We start from the raw sequence: 19,214 nt of genomic DNA on the forward strand, positions 1-19,214 counted from the left end.
CTACAATTAATGTATTATTTTATATATCAGCAAATTTGCATCAAGAATAAAGTCCTAGAATGGGAGATGCTGGCTACAAGGATATGAACATTTGCAGTTTTGTCAGAAATTGCTATATTTCCCCTCTTAGCGATTGTACCAATTTAAAGCCCTCTCAGTAATGTGGAAAGTACCTATTTCCTCATACCTTTGCTGATACGGTGTGTTGCCAACCTTTTTTTTTTTTAAACCTTTGTTACCTTAATGTGTTAGGTAAATAACAGTATCTCAGTATAGTTTTAATTTGTATTTCTTGTATTACAAGTGAGATTCAGAATCTATTCATATATTTAAAGGTAATTTGTATTTCTGTAAAGGGTTTTTACTCTTAGTCTTTTTTATTTAGCATGTTATTGGTCTTTTTCTTATTGCTTCATAAGGACTCCATATACAAGAGGAAAATTAGTGATTTATCTGTGACTTTAGTTGCACATATTTCCCCAAATTCGTTTTTTATCTTTTAACCTTACTATTAGCATTTTTAAAATTCTCTTTTATTTATTTATTTATTTATTTTTGCCTGTAATCCTAGCACTTTGAGAGGCCAAGGCAGGAGGATCTCTTGAGCCCAGGAGTTTAAGGCCAGGCTGGGCAACATAGTTAGATTTCATCTCTACAAAAAAAAAAAAAAAAAAAAAAAGCCAGGTGTGGTGGCATGCACCTGTAGCCCTAGCTACTCAGGAGGATGAGGTAAGAGGATTACTCAAGCCCAGGAGTTCTCGAGGTTACAGTGAGCTATGATCACACCATTGCACTCCCGCCTGGGTGACCGAACCAGAACCTGTCTTAAAAATAAATAAATTTATTATTATGGCTTCTGTGTTTTCAGTCAGGACTTTCTCAGTCTAAGATTATAAAAAATGTGTATCCTATGGCTTCCTTTGTACTCATTTAGGGTTTTGTTTTGTTTTGAAACAGTCTCACTCTGTCATCCAGGCTGGAGTGTAATGGTGCAATCTTGGCTCACTGCAGCTTCTGCCTCCCTGGTCAAGCAATTCTCGTCCCTCAGCCTCCTGAGTAGCCGGGACTACAGGCAGGCACCACCATGCCCAACTAATTTTTGTGTTTTTAGTAGAGATGGGGTTTCGCCATGTTGGCCAGGCTGGTCTCAATCTCCTGACCTCAAGTGATCCACCTGCCTTGGCCTCCCAAAGTGCTGGGATTACAGGCATGAGCCACTGTGCCCAGCCAGATTTATTTTTTACTTTTATATATTTAATCTGTCTGAAATTTATCCTGATTTAAAGTTTTAGGCTTGGATGCAATTTTATTTTTTTCCAGATGGCTTACCAGTTATTTCTAACACTTATTAAATAATCTTTATTTTCCCTACTAATTTGAAATACTATCTGTATAATGTCTACATATTAAGGTATTCACGTATTATAATTTATAATGAAAATTTTTCCCTTCTAGCATCTATTTCCAAGAATCTTTACACATCTTTCTTTTTTTTTTTTTTTTTTTTTTTTTTTTGAGACGGAATCTCGCTCTGTTGCCCAGGCTGGAGTGCAATGGTACAATCTCAGCTCACTGCAACCTCTGCCTCCCGAGTTCAAGCAGTTCTCTGCCTCAGCCTCCCAAGTAGCTGGGATTACAGGCGCCCGCCACCATGCCTGGCTGATTTTTGTATTTTTAGTAGAGACAGCGTTTCACCATCTTGGCCAGGCTGGGCTTGAAGTCTTGACCTCGTGATCCACCCACCTCGGCCTCCCAAAGTACTGGGATTGCAGGCTAAGCCACCGCACCTAGCCTCTTTACACATCTTATAATGATTACACATAAATCTCTTACATTCCCTGGAAAATCACGTTTTCACAATTTTCTTCCCTCTCCTTTGCTTGTAAAATGTTATCCCCTGCAGGCCAGTGCCTCTAAACCTCTCTCCCATTCTTAGCGTCAGCATTTCTGTGTTTTCAGAGATTACCCCTACTTGTAGAATCACCTGTGCCTCTTCTTTCTGTTTAGGAAGAGATTACAAATTGCTCCTGTCCAGAGGGGCAAATATAAATGGGTATCAGTGTGAGATTAGGGTTTCCAGGCTCTTAGCAGGGGAGCCAGGATTATCCACGCGGGGAGGCTGCCAAAGCCCAGCGACTGGAGATTTACAAGGAAGGATGTGTAGAAGAGTGATGGACACTGAGTCTCAAGTTACACCAATAACGATCGCATGAAAGAGGAGCTAGAGGAGAAACTAGAGGCAAAGTACTGGAAGAAAGAAAGATGAAGAATGCAGAGCCTCTGAAGAGAAACCAGATAATACAGAAAGATCAGGGAGGTTACGGATAAGAAAAACACCACTGGCTTTGGTGACAGGGAGATCACTGGTGCTTCTTAGAGCAGGTCACTTGACATATTCTTACCCCTCTACCCTTCCGGTTATAATTACTTCCTCTTCTGGGTAAATGGAGTTGCTGTCAGCAGACCAGCACCCTCAACTGGAATAATTAGAAAAGCCAAATACAATGCAGAAATTACCTATCTGAGGGAAGGTGAGAGCTGCTGAGGCAAGGAACACTGGAAGGGCTAATGCACCGGAGAGAGAAACTTGAGGAGAATGAGCTGGCTTCTGCAGCCGCTTTTACCAGCGGGGCATTTTGCAGGAGGCTGAGAACCCAGTGCAAAATGCAGTTCAAAGGCTGGCAAAAGACTGCTCAGGATAGAGAAAATAAGGGTTTTAGTGGAAGATTTGAAAGGGCCTCAAACAAGACAGCCTGTTTGCACCTGAGGACTTTTGCTGCATACTGAATTTCTTCAGGGCAGGGATTCTAAAATGCAAGTGGAAAACCTGCCTCTAAAAAGCAGAGTGCAGTTTTTCAGCATTCTTGTAAGACTAAGATTAGGGTTGACTACTGGCTGGGGGAGGGTTCTTGCAGAATACAATAGGGCCTTTGTTGAAAATCTAGGAGGTCAGAGATGAACCTGTGGAGGGCTGAGACTTACGAGAGCTATAATTCAACCTTGACTCAGCAAATCACTAATTGGATTAACATGATCAGCCACCATTCTGTCTGTACAGCAGGGGGAGGGTATTCCCTGTCTGAAAGAAGCTACCATCTGAAGTCTCTACAACTTTGTGTAGATAATGTCTGGCCTGCCATTAAAATGTATAAGGTACAACAAAAGACAGGCTCACATAACTGAAAAGCCAAGAGAAAGAAGACAGTAGAAACAAACAGGTGATCCAGATGTTCAAGTTAGTTGACAAGGACCTACAATTGCCTACCACTGTATGTTAAAGAGGAAAAGATGAACAATCTTGGCTGAAAGATAAAATCAATTGTTACCTCTTCTTAAGGAGCTTTATTTGGTTCTCCCTTTCTAGAAATCATCTTTTCCTTCTCCATATTATCCTGAAAATGTATCTATACTTCTTATTGCATGTACCACTGCAGAAAGTAGTATCTTGCAGTGGCCAAAAGCATAGAGGTTTTAAAGTCATATTGGGTTAAAATTCAAGACCAGCCACCTTTGTGACCTTAGATACGTTACTTATCTTCTCTGAGCCTCAATTTCCTTGTCTGTAAAATGGAGTTGTTGGCTGGGCGTGATGGCTCACACCTGTAATCCCAGCAGTTTGGGATGCTGAGGTGGGTGGATCACAGGGTCAGGAGTTTGAGACCAGCCTGGCCAACATGGTGAAATCCCATCTCTACTAAAAATACAAAAATTAGCTGGGTGTGGTGGCACGAGCCTGTAATCCCAGCTACTCAGGAGGCTGAGGCAGGAGAATCACTTGAACCTGGGAGGCGGAGGTTGCAGTGAGCTGAGATTATGCCATCGCACTCCAGCCTGGGTGAAAGAGCGAGACTCTGATGCAAAAACAAAACAAAAAAAAATGGAGTTGTTAAAATAATTCAGTGCCTTGGGTTCCCAGGTAAGCAGACTGAAATCCAGCTCAGTGTAAAACGTAAAATGAAACCTAAGATTAGCCAATCAAAAACCACCAACTAACCTCTCACTAGAGACTTTTCACTGGAATGATCTAAATAAGGCTATTGCTTCATTTTAACCAAATATTTTCTTTGCCTTGCTTCTGCATTCACCCTTTAAACAGGCTTTCCCTTTATGCTCTTCAGTGGAGCCCCAGATAACCTGTGGCTTGCAGCTGCTCAATTTGTGAGCCCTGTCTGATCAAATTAACCCTTTAATATTTTAATGTGCCTAAGTTTATCTTTTTACAGAGTCAATATAGTACTTTCCTCATAAGGTTGTTGTGAAGAATTCAAATATGTTCATACAACATTCAGTTGCGATCAAAATGCATTTTTTTCCTCTAGTTTTCCTCATGAACTCCATCTGCTGAGTAGTACAGAAACAACCTTAATTTTTATCCAATCCACTCACTTCATACTGATGTAACACTTTTAATATTTCTATAGGGATATAAAATCTCTGGGGGAAAATGTTAAGTCTTCAAGATGGCCTTTGCTTCTTTCCTCCAAGATGGTATCTGGGAGTTTGAGGGAAGGTCTATGGGTCAGTGACCCTGTGGCAGCAGAGGAGAGATGGGATCCTTAAACCCATCCAGTGTCCTCTGGAGCCTTTCTCATCTCTGCTGTGGAATAGCTGGACAATTCTGCTCCTTGGCCTGGGAGGCAGGGATGTGTACTTGGTCCCGTTGGTCTGTCTGAGCTCAATGGACAGATGCCACTAGATTCCAGAGCCCCGGCCACTTGCCCCTAGTCCCATAAACGCTCTCCTTTTTCATGGCAGCTTCAGGCTTCTGCTGGACCATCAACCTTCTCAGCACCTTCCAGGGATGTGAAAGAACTCACACTGCCTCAGGACAGTTACCCTCATCATATACTTCCCTAATATCCTGTTGTCCTTTATAACACTTTACTAAATTAGTAACTTTATTTTTTTTGTATGAGAACATTAATTTGATATTTTCTCCCATACAGCATTGCAATCTTGGTGGTGCTAGGAATCCTGTCCAGTTTTGTTCATTATTGTGTTCCCAGTGCCTAGATCAATCAAGACTGCTAAATAAATCAATGAGAAACTCTTAACTTCAGGGCCCTGATATTTCGGAACACAGATGATCTTGCCTTAAATATTTTCCCATCCATACCAGGAGCCTTAGTTTTCTTCCCAACACCATTCTGCCTGTGTTCTTTCCTATCAGAAGATTGATTTTGTTTGGTTGACAAAATGTCCAGCCCAGGGACTTTATAAATCATGAATTTGCCATGAACAAGCAATCCTGTTCCCTACACCAACAATAGATCAGAGTAGTTATGCCATGTTGTTCCATCTAATGAGCTAGAAAGAAAAGTCGAGGGGGATGATTTTGTCCTTGATTTCCATCAAGAATATAAGTAGAGCTCTCTTTAGTCTTCTCTGCCCTCAACCCCTCACTTTAAAAATGTGGCGGAATGAGGATGTTATGTTTGGAGCTACAGTAGCCATCTTGCAACCTTAAGGGAAAGACCTGAAGAAATGCCAAAATGATCTCATTGAGCTCTTGTACCAACCCTGGAACTATACCCCAGCTTTCTTGTTATGTGAGATCATGCATGCCTTTATCATCTATTCTACTATTATTTGAGCTTTATATTGCCAGGAGCCTTTTTTTTTCTGATACCCTTTGGAACAAATCCAATTTTGCATGCATTTTATGATCTGAAGCTGGGCCACAGATCATTAGTTCTGTTTTTACTTCCATATAAGTTATAGTCTATGCTCAGACATAAGCCTCATTAACATCCTAGGCTACATGTCAGATATGGCTTTAGGTGACATCTCTGAAGCATTCCTTACAATGAAGATCTAAATGGTCACACCTAGTGACCAGGTAGTTGCAGATCAAGGGAATGGGATGAGGAGGCAGAACTGTAGAGACAGAGTAGTGAGGGCTGAAGCCAGGAAAGCAAAGAGAACCCGAGAGGGTATCAGAACTCAAGGGAAAACAAGACTGGGGTGGAGGAAAGATCCAAGCAAATAGTCGTCAATAGAGAGATCCAGAAAAAAATGGGAAAGGAAAAATTTAAATCTAGGAAATAATCTGACAATAATGCACAAGACTTTTTGGAGAAAATTTTAATTCCAATAATAGATATAAGCAAAGACTTGAATAAGTGGAGTGATATGCTGATTGTGTGGGACAATTTAACATGTTAAGAATATCAGTTCTTCCCAAACTGAAGCTGTAGATCCAATGCAATTCAAGTAAAATGCCCACTCCAAGTTTTTGGGACTTTGAAAAACAATTTTAAAATTCATAAGAAGAATAAATATCCACAGACAGCTAATTTTAAAAATGTAGGCAAAAAGGAAATTTGCTTTGCTAGTTATTAAGGCACATCACAAAGCCATGATTAAGAAAAGGGGGAAAAAGTCAAGTTGACCTAGAGAACAGAATAGAGAACCCAGAATTAGACCCAGCTATAGAGGAGAACATGTTATATGATAGAGGGGGCATCACAAATCACTACAGAAGCAATAGATTAAGTAGTACATGGTGTTGGGAAAATTGACTCCATTCAGCCCCACCTCAGACAATTTAAAAAGAAACCCCAATGGATTAAAGTCCCAAACGTTTAATATAAAAGTTTATAGTGATAGGAAACAATATGCGTGAATATCTCTGTGACTTTTGAGCGGAGACATTTCTTAAGGAAAACCCAAAAGTACAAACCATAAGGAGGAGAAAAAAATAAGGATTTGTCTACAAAACAAAATTAAAGATTTATTCCAACAAATACTACAGACAAAGTCAACAGGTAAACTGGAAGAAGATATTATTGACATCCCAAACTAAAGAATGTAGATCTAGGAAATCCTGCAAAACAGTAATAAAAAGGGAAAACAGGCAAAATATACAAGAGGAAACCTCTTAATGGCCAATAAGTGTACGCAAAGATGCTAAACATTACTAGCAATCAGAGAAATACAAATTAAAACATCAATGAGAGATCACTTTACAGAAAGTTGGACAAATCAAGTATAGCAAAGACACTGCTAGAGGGGTGGAAATAAATGAAGCCACCCTGCAGAGCAATCTAGGAGTCCCTAGAGAAGTCAAGGATGCAGTCTTGGCCCTGAGTATGTGCCCAAGAAAACACTGATGTGCAGATCATAAGAATACATGTAAAGCTGTCCATCATGGTGCACGTGTGTGTGTGTGTGTGTGTGTGTGTGTGTGTGTGTGTAAACAAGGACTGATGTTTGTTAATAAAGCAATGGTTTAGTTAAATATAAACAAACACAAGATGGGCCACTATTCAAGCCAGAAGCGGGAAAGGAGATTTACATACAGCAGCATGGACGGGTCACCAAAGCATATTGATGATGGCCGTGGTGCGTGAACTGAGTAATTTATTCTCCTGAGGTCCAAATTAAATAAAATATAAATACATAGAGCCAGTGGTCACAGAACTTCAGTGGCTCTGAAATTTTTATGTGCATAAGAGTCATCTGAGGTATCTGTTAAAAGAACAAATTTGAGGGTCCTACACACAGAGATTCTGAACCTGCACTTTAAACATGCATCCCAGGTGATTCTCCTATAAGTGGACCACAGGCTGCACTTGGAGGCACCTCCAACTAGGTAAAATCAAGCTACGAGGAGAGTGATCAGAAGTGAGTAGCAAGGGAAATGGCAGTAGAACATCTGCCCAGCACCAGCAGCAAGGAAATGACGCTGAAGCAGCTGGCCCTGTCAGCGTCAGCTGCCTCTCTCCCCTCCCTTTTCTTGTGAGCCAATCTCAGTGGGCTTGGCCTGAAGGGGTTTGGGTGATGGAAACTGACAACTGCCGTCTGGGTAGCCTGTCTGGAGACAGGAAGCCACTGGGGGGCTTTTTCTTCATGAGGATGCTGCTGTGCGTAGTGCCACCAGGGGTCCTAAGCTTGATGTGACCATCCTGACTCATAGTGGGCTTCTCCAGGTTGGGCTGTGGGTTGAGGGGAGGTGGGCTATGAAAAGAGTGAGAATGACATATGGGGGACATTGTCAGATGCCAATGCTTGAGTCCGTTCCGATGGGAGAAGCATGGCTGAGCCTTCTCTTAGCAGATCTGGTGCAGATGGTCCAGGACTCGAGCCACAGAACCCCGTCATCCCTCCAGTGTCTGCATTGCTCTTGCGCCTCCTTTGGTCCCTGCCTCTGGCCTGTGCTTTAACAGCTGGACTGTTCTGAGGCATATTGTGCACCATGTGGAGGGGATAGTGACTGCTATGATTGTAGGCAGATGGGATGTGGTCTTAAGCTTGCCTTTAGGGGTGTCTGATGGCATGCTCAGCCCTGCATCTCCAGCCAGAGACGTCTCCCTCCCTGTGAATGGATTACAGCCACCCCAGTCAAGAATGGACTCTGGGCTCCTTCTACTGTTATTTATCCAGGCACTGTTCCCCAACTGGCCCAGAGAACTAACGGAAGCCTGGATTCACTGTCCCCTTCCTAATATGCAGAATGGCCTGGTTTCCTAAGGACAAGGAAGGTTTTTCAGATTTATACAAACAAACCGTGCATATTTGTGGGTATCCAGGTAACAAACCCAGTTTGAAACTCCTTTTGACAGCATAATTCATAGCTCCAGACAGAAATGCTAATGTGAACACAGACACTCCAATGGTAGAAAAGATTAAGAAATGGTCCCAAACATAGCTCTCTCTAGAAATCATCTGATTCTCTAACACACCTCATTTTGCAAATGTGAATATTTTCACGTAAAGAGAAAAGAACCAAAGAGAAAAAGAAGAATGGCAGAGAATCCAGAGACACAAATATTTCAGGCTTATTAATAACCAGTAAAGTTTTCTTTCTTAGGAACTTCTTGAAGTCAGCTGTTTGATGCTAATGGTGTGTGATATGTAGGCAAAGGTCTGTGAATCTGAGAATCCCCATGTGCGTCTACAGGACCGTGTCTCCCTGCCCCTGTTTTAATGAGATCCAGGGCAGCTGCAGCTCCCATTGTGTTGAGTGGCCTGGGCAGGCTGACAGAGCTATTCTTCTCTCCTAGTAATGTGTTTGCTTAAGCGTGAACATTAGTGTCAGAAGCACTTAGTGCAAAGCAACCGTTCAGGGGTGAAGCAGTCACTGCCAAGTCTATACGTCTGGGAATTCGTTACGTCTATTCGTCTGGGGGTTAGGGTTAGGTAAACCTTGTATTTTCTAATGAAGTTGAAAAGGTAAAAAACAAAAACACTATTTATAAAATCGTCTTTTTGGGGTGAGTCCAGCTGTGAAAACCCCAGTGCCTTGTTCAGGCCATGGCTTCCTGAAAAAGCGAACAATAGCTCTTGCTATGTGGGGCATATCCTCTTGCCCTCATCTGCCCTGTCTTCTGAAATGAGTGAAATGAAAGTTATTTTACACCCGACCTTGCACAAAGCTAATGTGCCTAATTAGCGGAAGATGTGCTTTTCGGATGGGAATCTGATTTTAGTCAGTAGTGTCCCGTCTTTCACGAGATGAGGACACATCATGGACAGACTGTGTATTTTTTCTTGTCTTTCTCACAAGAGCAATGAATGTGATCTGAACTGATGACTCTCCTGTCTGTCTTGCCAGTATGGCCAAAGGCGTTCATTTCCGAGGCAGCTGGCCAGGGCTGAGCCAGGGACAATTAACTGGGCCCCAGGGCCCTGGGCTCACAACCTTCCTGTTGGATCCTGAACACAGGGCTTTGGCATAACAATGAGCCACACTAAGACTTCCCTAGTAGTAAGCTGTCTTTTTTCATCTTTATCGATCTTTTGGATAGATAATACCACGTGTCCTTCCCTCTGCTGTGTCTCCAGTACAGTGTCCCTGGAATCAATGTGTATCACCAGCTTCCCCTGTAATGGTCCACCCACAGTGGTGTATAATGGGCAGGGAGATGAGAGAGAGCAAGTGCAGGCAGTAATGGGGTGAGAATTTAAAGACAATAATAAAACTAACTCCAAGTCAGTCTGCTGCTTATTATCATCAAGTGCTGACAATTTTTAAACAGTGTCACTGATAAAACACTCTTCCTTGCAAGCTCTAAACAACTGCTGAAGTTGCTGTCGCCGCTGACATAGGTGGACCCAGGCACAGGCATTCCTTTGCAAAGTAAGTTTGAGACAGGTGGGATTCATCCAAGCTCCCTTCAGCACATTTTTTATTTCCAGCCTGTGGGATGCTACACATTCCTGCACGTAAACAGTTTCGAAATAAGCAATAATAACATAGCAATGCTATGGCCCAGGCTTTAACAGCTGGACTGTTGCTTCTTCCAGACGAAGAAACAAAATGTGTGAGTTATTTCCATCCTATTTGACCATAAGGAGTTTTTAATTTGTATCTAAAATTTAAAACAATGAAACAGATTGCAAACTGCATGGTGTCACATTTTTGTTGGTTGTGTATAAATTTTAAGCTCATATATGAAATATTTACTGAATTTGAATATCTTTAAAATTGAAATGTATTCTTTCTAAAAATTGTTCATTGTTTAAAAACAGAAGTCCGTGAGAGTGAGTGCCCCTTTCCATTTTATGCCTTACCCTACTCCCAGCTGTGCCTACTACTTCGGAAGCAGGAACAGCTAGAGCACCTGCAGGTGACCTAAGTGTGGCCCACCAGGCCACATGATGTTTAAAGGATCCAATGTTTAATGGATCTCTTTGTTTTGTTTCCATTTTTGTTTTGAGACAGAGTCTCACTCTGTTGCCCAGGCTGGAGTGTCGTGGTACGATCTCGGCTCACTGCAGCCTCCACCTCCCAGGTTCAAGTGATTCATTCTCTCAGAGAGGGCTCCTATTGACAGAATTCCACCTGGAATTTTGAATCTGGAGTAGGTGATTCGAAGGTGCAAGGATATCTTGGAATCCATTCTCATGCGACTGGCAATGGTGCCAGGAGTGCTGTATGGTGTTCAGCAGCAGCGATGTTTAACCAGACCCTTCCTGTACTGTGATTTTGGCTGTAAATTTGTAATCAAGCCACCCTGGTTTCTGTTTGTCAAGCCTGATTCTCTGGGCTTGACATTGATTATCTGGGCTCCCAGATATCCTTCTAGTGAATTTCTCTGCTGAAGTTAACCAGAGTCAGTGTCTGTCATTTGCGGCCAGTAACTCTTACTGGAATTCCTAATTCAGAGGAATACTTTGAGGATGAATTCTGAAACCCAAGATAATGGTGTACCACAGGCAAACAAAAGCACTAAACACATAGCACAGCAGCCTTACTGGAAATGTCAAGCGTATCTTCTAACTTGTCAAAGCATATCTCATACTAACCTGTCATGACCACCCTGGCCAGATCTTAGTAGATCCAGCAAGACAAAAACCAGAGGATCTCTGTGTTTTGTTTTTGTTTTTGTTTTGAGACAGAGTCTCACTCTGTTGCCCAGGCTGGGGTGTAGTGGTATGATCTCGGCTCACTGCAGCCTCCACCTCCCAGGTTCAAGTGATTCATTCTCCTGCCTCAGCCTCCCAAGTAGCTGGGACTGCAGGGGTGCACCACCACGCCCAGCTAATTTTTGTATTTTTTTGGTAGAGACAGGGTTTCACTGTGTTGGCCAGGCTGGTCTCAAACACCTGGCTTCAAGTGATCCGTGCTGGTCTCGAACTCCTGGCCTCAAGTGATCCACCCCGCCTGAGCCTCCCAAAGTGCCAGGATTACAGGCGTGAGCCACTGCACCCAGCCTGATTTCATTCTTATTTCCACTGTAGCTCTAGCAAACATCTAGCTTTTATGTTGGGTTCTATAACTTGGAGCTAGCTTTTCAAAATCTCTAGACTGGGGCTTCCCCATATTTCTATTGGGATAATGACTTTATCATGGGAAGGTCAAGTTTGTGTAGAGCACTGTATTATAGTGCCTGGCACATAATGCAGCACCTGGGCAATTTTTCCCTCACTTAGTCTTCAGTGAGCACCTACTCAGGACCCAGGACCATTTGGGGCACTGGAAAACTATTCATATTTTTAGTGTATTTGCTGTGTCTTCCTTCTGCTATTTTGCTAAGAGATGATTAGATGGTCTTTCTAAATACCAAGATGAATAGCCACAGGCACTAACTTCTTCAGCGTATCTCCTATCTGCTCTTCCCTCCCACCCCCTACACACACACACACACACACACACACACACACTTACTCACATGCTCACAAACACATGCCCAACCTAATTCAGGGACTCACATACAGCTTAAGAAAGGCAGCTTCATCATCAGTCCCACCAAAACACCTCCTGCTTCTGCAAAGCTGCTTCTACCATTCTGACATGTCTAAGTCTATTCATTCTATTGTATGTCCTCATAGCAGCATATATGTTTCCTTTACTGTGCTTACAATTAGGTAATTATACATGTAATCACTATGCAATTACTGCTGACTTTCCCCCAGTCTCTATCAGGACCGTCCATACTGTCTCTCTCACTTCTGTACCCATAGCACTTAGTATAATGCCTGCTACTCAAAATACATTCCTTGAATAATTGGAAAACAGCTCTTGAAACCCCACACCATTTATGGGATCTTCTGGGATTTAGGCATCTCATATTCCCACCATTATGCAAACTGTCTCTACTCCAAACTCTAAAAATGTCATAAGATTTGCCCCTTACTGTTTCAAGACAGTAAACATACACTGCATGTGGTTAATAAATTTAATTCAGATATCAATTTGAGGTCCATAGGGATGGCCTAGATAAGTGGGCAACCCAACTAGATTACTATTTTGACGCTTCATTCAACAGACATTTGTTTAAATATTTTTTAAAGTTTTTCTTAGAGGGGAGGCAAAGGGCTTCATGGGGATAAACTGACCATTGTAGTAGAGGTTTGCCTCTCCTTGGTTGTCCCTTGCAGTTCAGCTGTGGTCCCAAACTGGGACATTCCAACGATGAAAAGGTTTCTATAGTTAATTGGATTCACCACTTTTAGAGGAGAGTTTAGAAACTCTTTTTTTTTTTTTTTTTTTTTTTTTTTTAGATAAGAGTCTTACTTTGTTGCCCAGGCTGGGGTGCAGTGGCACAATCTCGGCTCACTACAACCTCCACCTCCCAGGTTCAAGCAATTCTCCTGCCTCAGCCTCCCAAGTAGCTGGGATTACAGGAGTATGCCATCACGCCCAGCTAATTTTCATATTTTTAGTAGAGACAGGGTTTCACCGTGTTGGTCAACTGGTCTCGAACTCCTGACCTCTGGTGATCCGCCTGTCTTGGCCTCCCAAAGTGCTGGGAATAGAGGCGTAAGCCACCATACCCAGTCAGAAACCTTTTTTTTTTTTTAAGTATTCTCTTTGGAAGTCTCGTTGCCCCAGCCCAAGGAATTTGCTAAATTATCCTTTTAATCACAAACAGCACTCTTTCTGAGAGGGCTCCTGTTGAACTCAGTTTTCTGTATCTTCTTATATTTTCAGAGATGTTTCAAGACCCATTTTAGATTGATACCTCATTACATCCCCATCTGGCTCACCCTTTAATTTGGCTCTGGGTTCCCTATACCAACTGTTTGGGGTTTATAATAAAGAATGTACATGTTAATTATATATGTTCATGCCACTTCCAGAAGTCTCAATCCTGGAAAGAAAACAAATGCAAAATAAGAAAAAACATCTCTAAGCTTTAAGATGTTTTTTGCAGTATCTTGATGGAGAGCAGTGAGAACTGATTGAATCATTAAGTGTTCTGCCAGATAATATATTAAAAAAAGATTTACTGCAAGGAATTGGCTTATGTGATTGTGGGAGATGGCTAGGTAAGCCCAAAATTCATAGAGCAGGTCATCAGGAAAGACAGACTGGAAGCTCAGGTTAGATCTGAGGCTATAGTCAAAGGCAGAATTTCTTCTACTTCAAGTAAACCTCAATTCTGCTCTTAAGGCCTTTCAACTGATTAGATCAAACCCACCCACATTATCAAGGATAATCTCTTTTACATAAAGTTAACTGATTGTAGGCATTAATCACAACTATAAAATACCTTCACAGCAACATCTAGATTACTGTTTGATTGAACAACTGGGTACTATTTAGGCTAGCCAAATTAGTGCATAAACCTGTTATTTTTCCTGTTTTAAAAGCAATTATAGGAAAGTAGACAGAATTAAAAAAATACCTATAATTCTATCACTTAAAGACAATTTGCTGTGTTTTAATTTGTGCCTTCCAGGGGTTTTTTTTCCCCTAGCAATTTATTTATAACAGCAGGAAAAATGGAAATAAACAAAACGTTTAGCAATGGAGAAATAGTTATGGGAATTATGGTATATGCATATGAGGTGACATTATGCAGCCTTTAAAACTTATAATTATGAAAACTGGATCAACCTGAAAAAATGCTTCGAGTGAAAAAAGTACAGTACAAAATCCTATCTCTAATAATTATGATTATAGCTGTGTAAAAACAGCATATCATGGGACCATGCAATAGAAGGAAACATTAAAAATAGCGCAGCAAGTGTCAGTGCCCCCCACCACATCTCCAGCACTTATCGTTGTTTGTGCCCTGAGTTAACAGCTCAGGCTGCTGCCAGCCCCCATGACCCTACCTGAAGGCTTTCTCTGTCCTCTATGGCCCATTCTGCCCAAGCATGGACAAAATAAAATGGCTGGAGAATGCCTATTCCCCTGGGAGCAACCCTCGCCCAATGACTGATGGGAATTTCTGGGTATATACCTGGCCCCTTAGGCAAGATGTCCTGGAGGTGGGTGTTTCATCCTGGTTCCCAGTGAACCCCAGCGAGACTGGACTCCAGCTGCCTGCAGTGGCAACCTGCTCAAATTCCTCTATCTTGGCTTCCTTTCTGTCCATCTCACTTTCCCACTCTCCTTCCAGCATTTTCTTCATAAACGATTTGCCTTGTCTTGGTTTGGTTCTGGGCCATATATTCTCCACAGAGGTGATATAGCCGCCAAGGGCCTAAAGTTGGTTACACAGGGCAGGGGTTCCCAACCCCCAGGCCAGGGAGCAGTACAGTCCGAGGCCTGTTAGGGACTGGGCCACACAGCAGGAGGTGAGCGGCAGGCGAGCAAGCATTACCTCCTGAGCTCCGCCCTGTTAGATCCGCAGCAGCATTAGATTCTCATAGGAGGGCGAAACCTACTGTGAATCGCGCATGAGAGGGATTTAGGTTGCACGCTCCTTATAAGAATCTAACTGATGCCTGATGATCTGTTGTAGAACAGTTTCATCCCGAAACCATCCCCCCATGGTCTGCGGAAAAATTGTCTTCCATGAAACCAGTCCCTGGTGCTAAAAAGATTGGGGACCACTTACATAGGCAACAAAACAATATTGCTCTTTTCATGTATAAGGCACTGATATGCATACATTATATAAATTTACAGTATATCTGAGGGATTAAAAATTCATGGGGGTCCATTTAGGAAAAAATATCTACAAAGGGTCCTTAGGAGGGGAAATAATGCTTTTTTAAAAAACTGTTGAAAAACACTATGAACCCGAAGGAACCCAAAGTAAGACAAATACAAGCAGTTTCTGTTAGAATGACTGATCAAATAGGAACTTTGACCTCTAGTTTTTTACCTCGGTTATGTGGTATGTACAAGAATAATAAAATAATAATTTTAAAAAAAGATATGGACCCCGCCCCTAAGATACTTTTGGCCCTGAGACAAACACCTGTCATCAGTGTGTTGATTGTGGAGTCCCCACGACTTCATCGCCGCTACCAGAGTCACCTACACACTTCTCCCCACCTCACCACTGACTCCCCACCATCATTTCACTTTCCTTTCCTGATAGCCTGGGTAGAATCATTTTGGATTAAGAGCTAGAATCAGGGTTCCTTCATTTCTTTTTTCAGCGAGAAAAAAAAAAATCAGAAAACTCTAAGCCTACATAGAACTCCACTGTTAAAATCCGTAAAGGGTACACAGGAACTCAGTTATTATGAGAGTGAATTAACTGAAAAAGGACGGTCAGGTACTGTGGGGAGTGGAGAGTGTGAGAATGAAGAATCGGTCAGGAAATGCTTCCTAGCATGTAGGCAAGGAAGAGACCTCCTGCACAGGCTGGAGGGAGGACATCCAGGATCTACTTGTACTTTCACATCAAGGGCAGGAGTTGACAGCAGGCCACAGGTGAAACTTCAAGGTCAGGCTCTATTTAGCCTGGAGTCCAGAGTATTATGGTGGGATATGGGAGTGCTCAGAGTGTCATATGTAGAAATGACCCTCTCTGCAGAAAGCCAAATATTGTGAAGAGCAAGGGGAATGTTGAGAAACCAGTAAGGTGGTTACAACCAGCCATGGGTATCCGGCTGCCCAAACAAAGAGATCGAGTCCGTTCTGCATCATTGTTCACTGACCCAATGCCCCACATTCTTGAAACTGGCCCAAGAAAGATTTTTTTTTATGGTATTTATAAAAATGCTAGTCAAAGTGCTCCGTTATCATAGGTGATTTTAAAATACAGCACGAGACTGATAAACGCCATTGTTCCAACTCGGCTCCCAGGCAAGAAGGAGGCCCAGGGCTCTGACTTCGGCCAGCCTGGGCTCCAGGAGCCTGGCTGGGTGGAGGGAGGGCAGGACTGACTGGGAGAGAAGGTAACTGGACATGGAATTGGTAAGATCCATGGGCTGTTTGCAGAAAGGCAGATTCTCACGTGTGGATGGTATAGGTAGGAGCAAACTAGAAAGATACTCAAAGTCTCTTTCTTAGCCCTCTGATTCAGTGAGCTTCATTATCTTATTCAAGTGCCCAAGATACTTTCTCCTTGTAAGCTAGCCCTTGGATAAAGTTTGGATAGCACACAAGGTAAAATTCCACTCCTGCACAAAGGGCCTCATTTGTGGAGAGTGAGTCACGATGATTTCCAGCGTGTCTAGCAAATGCTTATGGATGTTAAGGGTCTAAACTGCTTCCTGCCCAAAGATGAAACTGAGGAGCTCATTTGAAGATATAACAGTTTTAAGAACAAAAATACCTTAGCTTTACTGAGAGCTTACTAAGTGCCACTTTATAATAATTATTTTATTATTGTAACAACTCTTTGAGGTTATTGCGTGGTTATTGGTGCCTATTTTACAGATGGGAAAACTGATGCTCAACTCAGGTAATTGGCCTTCAGGGTCACAGAGCTAGAAGATGGAGTAGTTTGGAGTAGTTAGCTTAAGTCCAGGGACTATTCACTGCACTTCCTCTCAAAGCGGCAGAACAATTGTTTTATTGGAAGTGTTAATCACTGATTACTTACAAAGATGGGCGGGTAAAGATAACAAGAGAGACCTTTGACTGCAGAGATTCCCTCAGCTTGTACTTGAGATGGGAGAGTTGAAGACCAATATATAACAGTAGTAGGCCCTTTAGTGTATTTATCTGTGAACACCATAGTACCCTTTGGCTTAGCAACGGTCCCCTAACTCCCTGAATTTCCTCCTAGAGAGTGCCAAGTGCATGAAGAAAGTAGGTAGAGCTCTGTGACTTTGCAGCATCCTGTAAAGTGTTCTCAGGTTACCTTCGAGCATGTGATTTATAGAGGGTCGTAGCATCATAAAAAGAGCTCCCTCCTCTTGCTACAGATTTTTCAATCTACCTATCTGTGGTTTCAAATCTCAAATGTCCCATCAACTCCTGCCACCTCAGCTACCTGAGCAACTTGAATCTCCCTCGCTCTGTTTGTCTCCAAGATGGCTGCCATCAAGTCCCTCCCTCCCTAGGGCTTCATGCCATCCCTCATCAAGCGATAGAATCTATTCCTTCACTCATTTTGAATCCATCAGTGCAGGCCTTAATGACTTGCATGACCAAAAGAAAGCCACAGAAGTGATATTCTGTGGCTTTCAAGTTTAGGTCAAAAGAAACCTTGCCACTTCTACCTAGGTCTCTTGGAAGTGAGTTGCCATGGAATGAGTGTGATTATCCTGAGACTGCCATTCTGTAAGAAGCCTGGGAGGGAAGGGAGATGCCAAGGAGCACCAAGGCCCCCCATGTGTGGGTGAAGCAGCCATTGGGAAAGCAGACTCGCCAGTCTCAACCCCTGCTGCTGACACCACATGGATCAAAGCCAAACCACCCAGCTAAGCCCTTTTTCAATTCCTGACCCACAAAATCGTGGGGCAAAATCAAATGTTTTCTTTGAAGCCATCCGGTTTGGGGATAGTTTTTGTTTTGTTGTTTTGTTTTTGAGATGGAGTCTTAATCTGTCACCCAAGCTGGAGTGCAGTGGCAGCATCTCGGCTCACTGCAACCTCTGCCTCCTAGGTTCAAGTGATTCTCGTGCCTCAGCCTCCCTAGTAGCTAGGATTACAGGAGAATTTCACCACGCCCGGCTAATTTTTGTATTTTTAGTAAAGACAGGGTCTCACCATGTTGGCCAGGCTGGTCTTGAACTCCTGACCTCAAGTGATCCACCTGCCTCGGCCTCCCAAAGTGCTTGGACTACAGGCGTGAGCCACCACACCTGGCTGGGGTAGTTTTTTATGTAACAATAGCTAAACTGAAACAAGCATTTAAACATCCTGAAGTCTCTCTCAGGTTAAGAAACAATAACAAAACAAAAACACTACATCCTTCTCTAGTTACCACCCAGTCTCTTTCCTCTTGTCAAATCTAAACTTCTTGAGTGGTCTCCGACAGAGTCCTATACCTTCTCACCTCCCACTCACTCCTTCATTCACTTTAATCAGCCTTCTAGCCTCTTCTGAAACTGCAAACCATCCGAACAGGCTTGCTATTGTGAACACCCTTTTGTACTTACCTTACTTGGCCTCCTTGTACTTTCTGACGTTTGTCTTCTTCCTGTTGGAAGCACTCCCATCTCTGGGGCTTCTTCTTTCCCACTGAGCCTTCCTTATCATCCTCCTTCTTATTAGTTTCCTGGCATCTTAAAGGAACTGGGTTCCCTAGGGTTCTGCCTTCAACTCTCTTCTCATGATACATTCTCTTCCTTGTTGGAACATGTGCCTTACAGATGATATTGCATTTATTAAATCCACCAGAGGGAATGAGAAGGTAAGAGTTAAATTAAATTGCAATATTTTAAAAATGGGGCTATGACAATAGTCAAGAGGTGGAAGCAACCCAAAAGTCCATCATCAGATGAATGGAAAAAAAAGTAGTATACACAGACAATGAAATATTATTCAGCCTTAAAAAGAAAGGAAATCCTGTCACATGCTACAGCATGGATGAACCTTGAGGACATTATGTGAAGTGAAATAAGCCAGTCATGAAAAAGACAAATACTGGATAATTCCACTTATAAGAAGTATCAAAAGTAGACAAATCC

General features: G+C 42.5%; 1 long non-coding RNA gene across 5 annotated transcripts in view; it reads right to left on the reverse strand.

Moving 5' to 3' along the window:
* The window catches only part of LOC105739262, a 94,596-nt gene that overhangs the window by 38,787 nt on the left and 36,595 nt on the right, over positions 1 to 19,214 (reverse strand). The window lies entirely within an intron of this gene.

This window comes from Nomascus leucogenys, chromosome 1a (assembly GCF_006542625.1).
Source record: "Nomascus leucogenys isolate Asia chromosome 1a, Asia_NLE_v1, whole genome shotgun sequence".
Lineage (NCBI taxonomy): Eukaryota > Metazoa > Chordata > Mammalia > Primates > Hylobatidae > Nomascus > Nomascus leucogenys.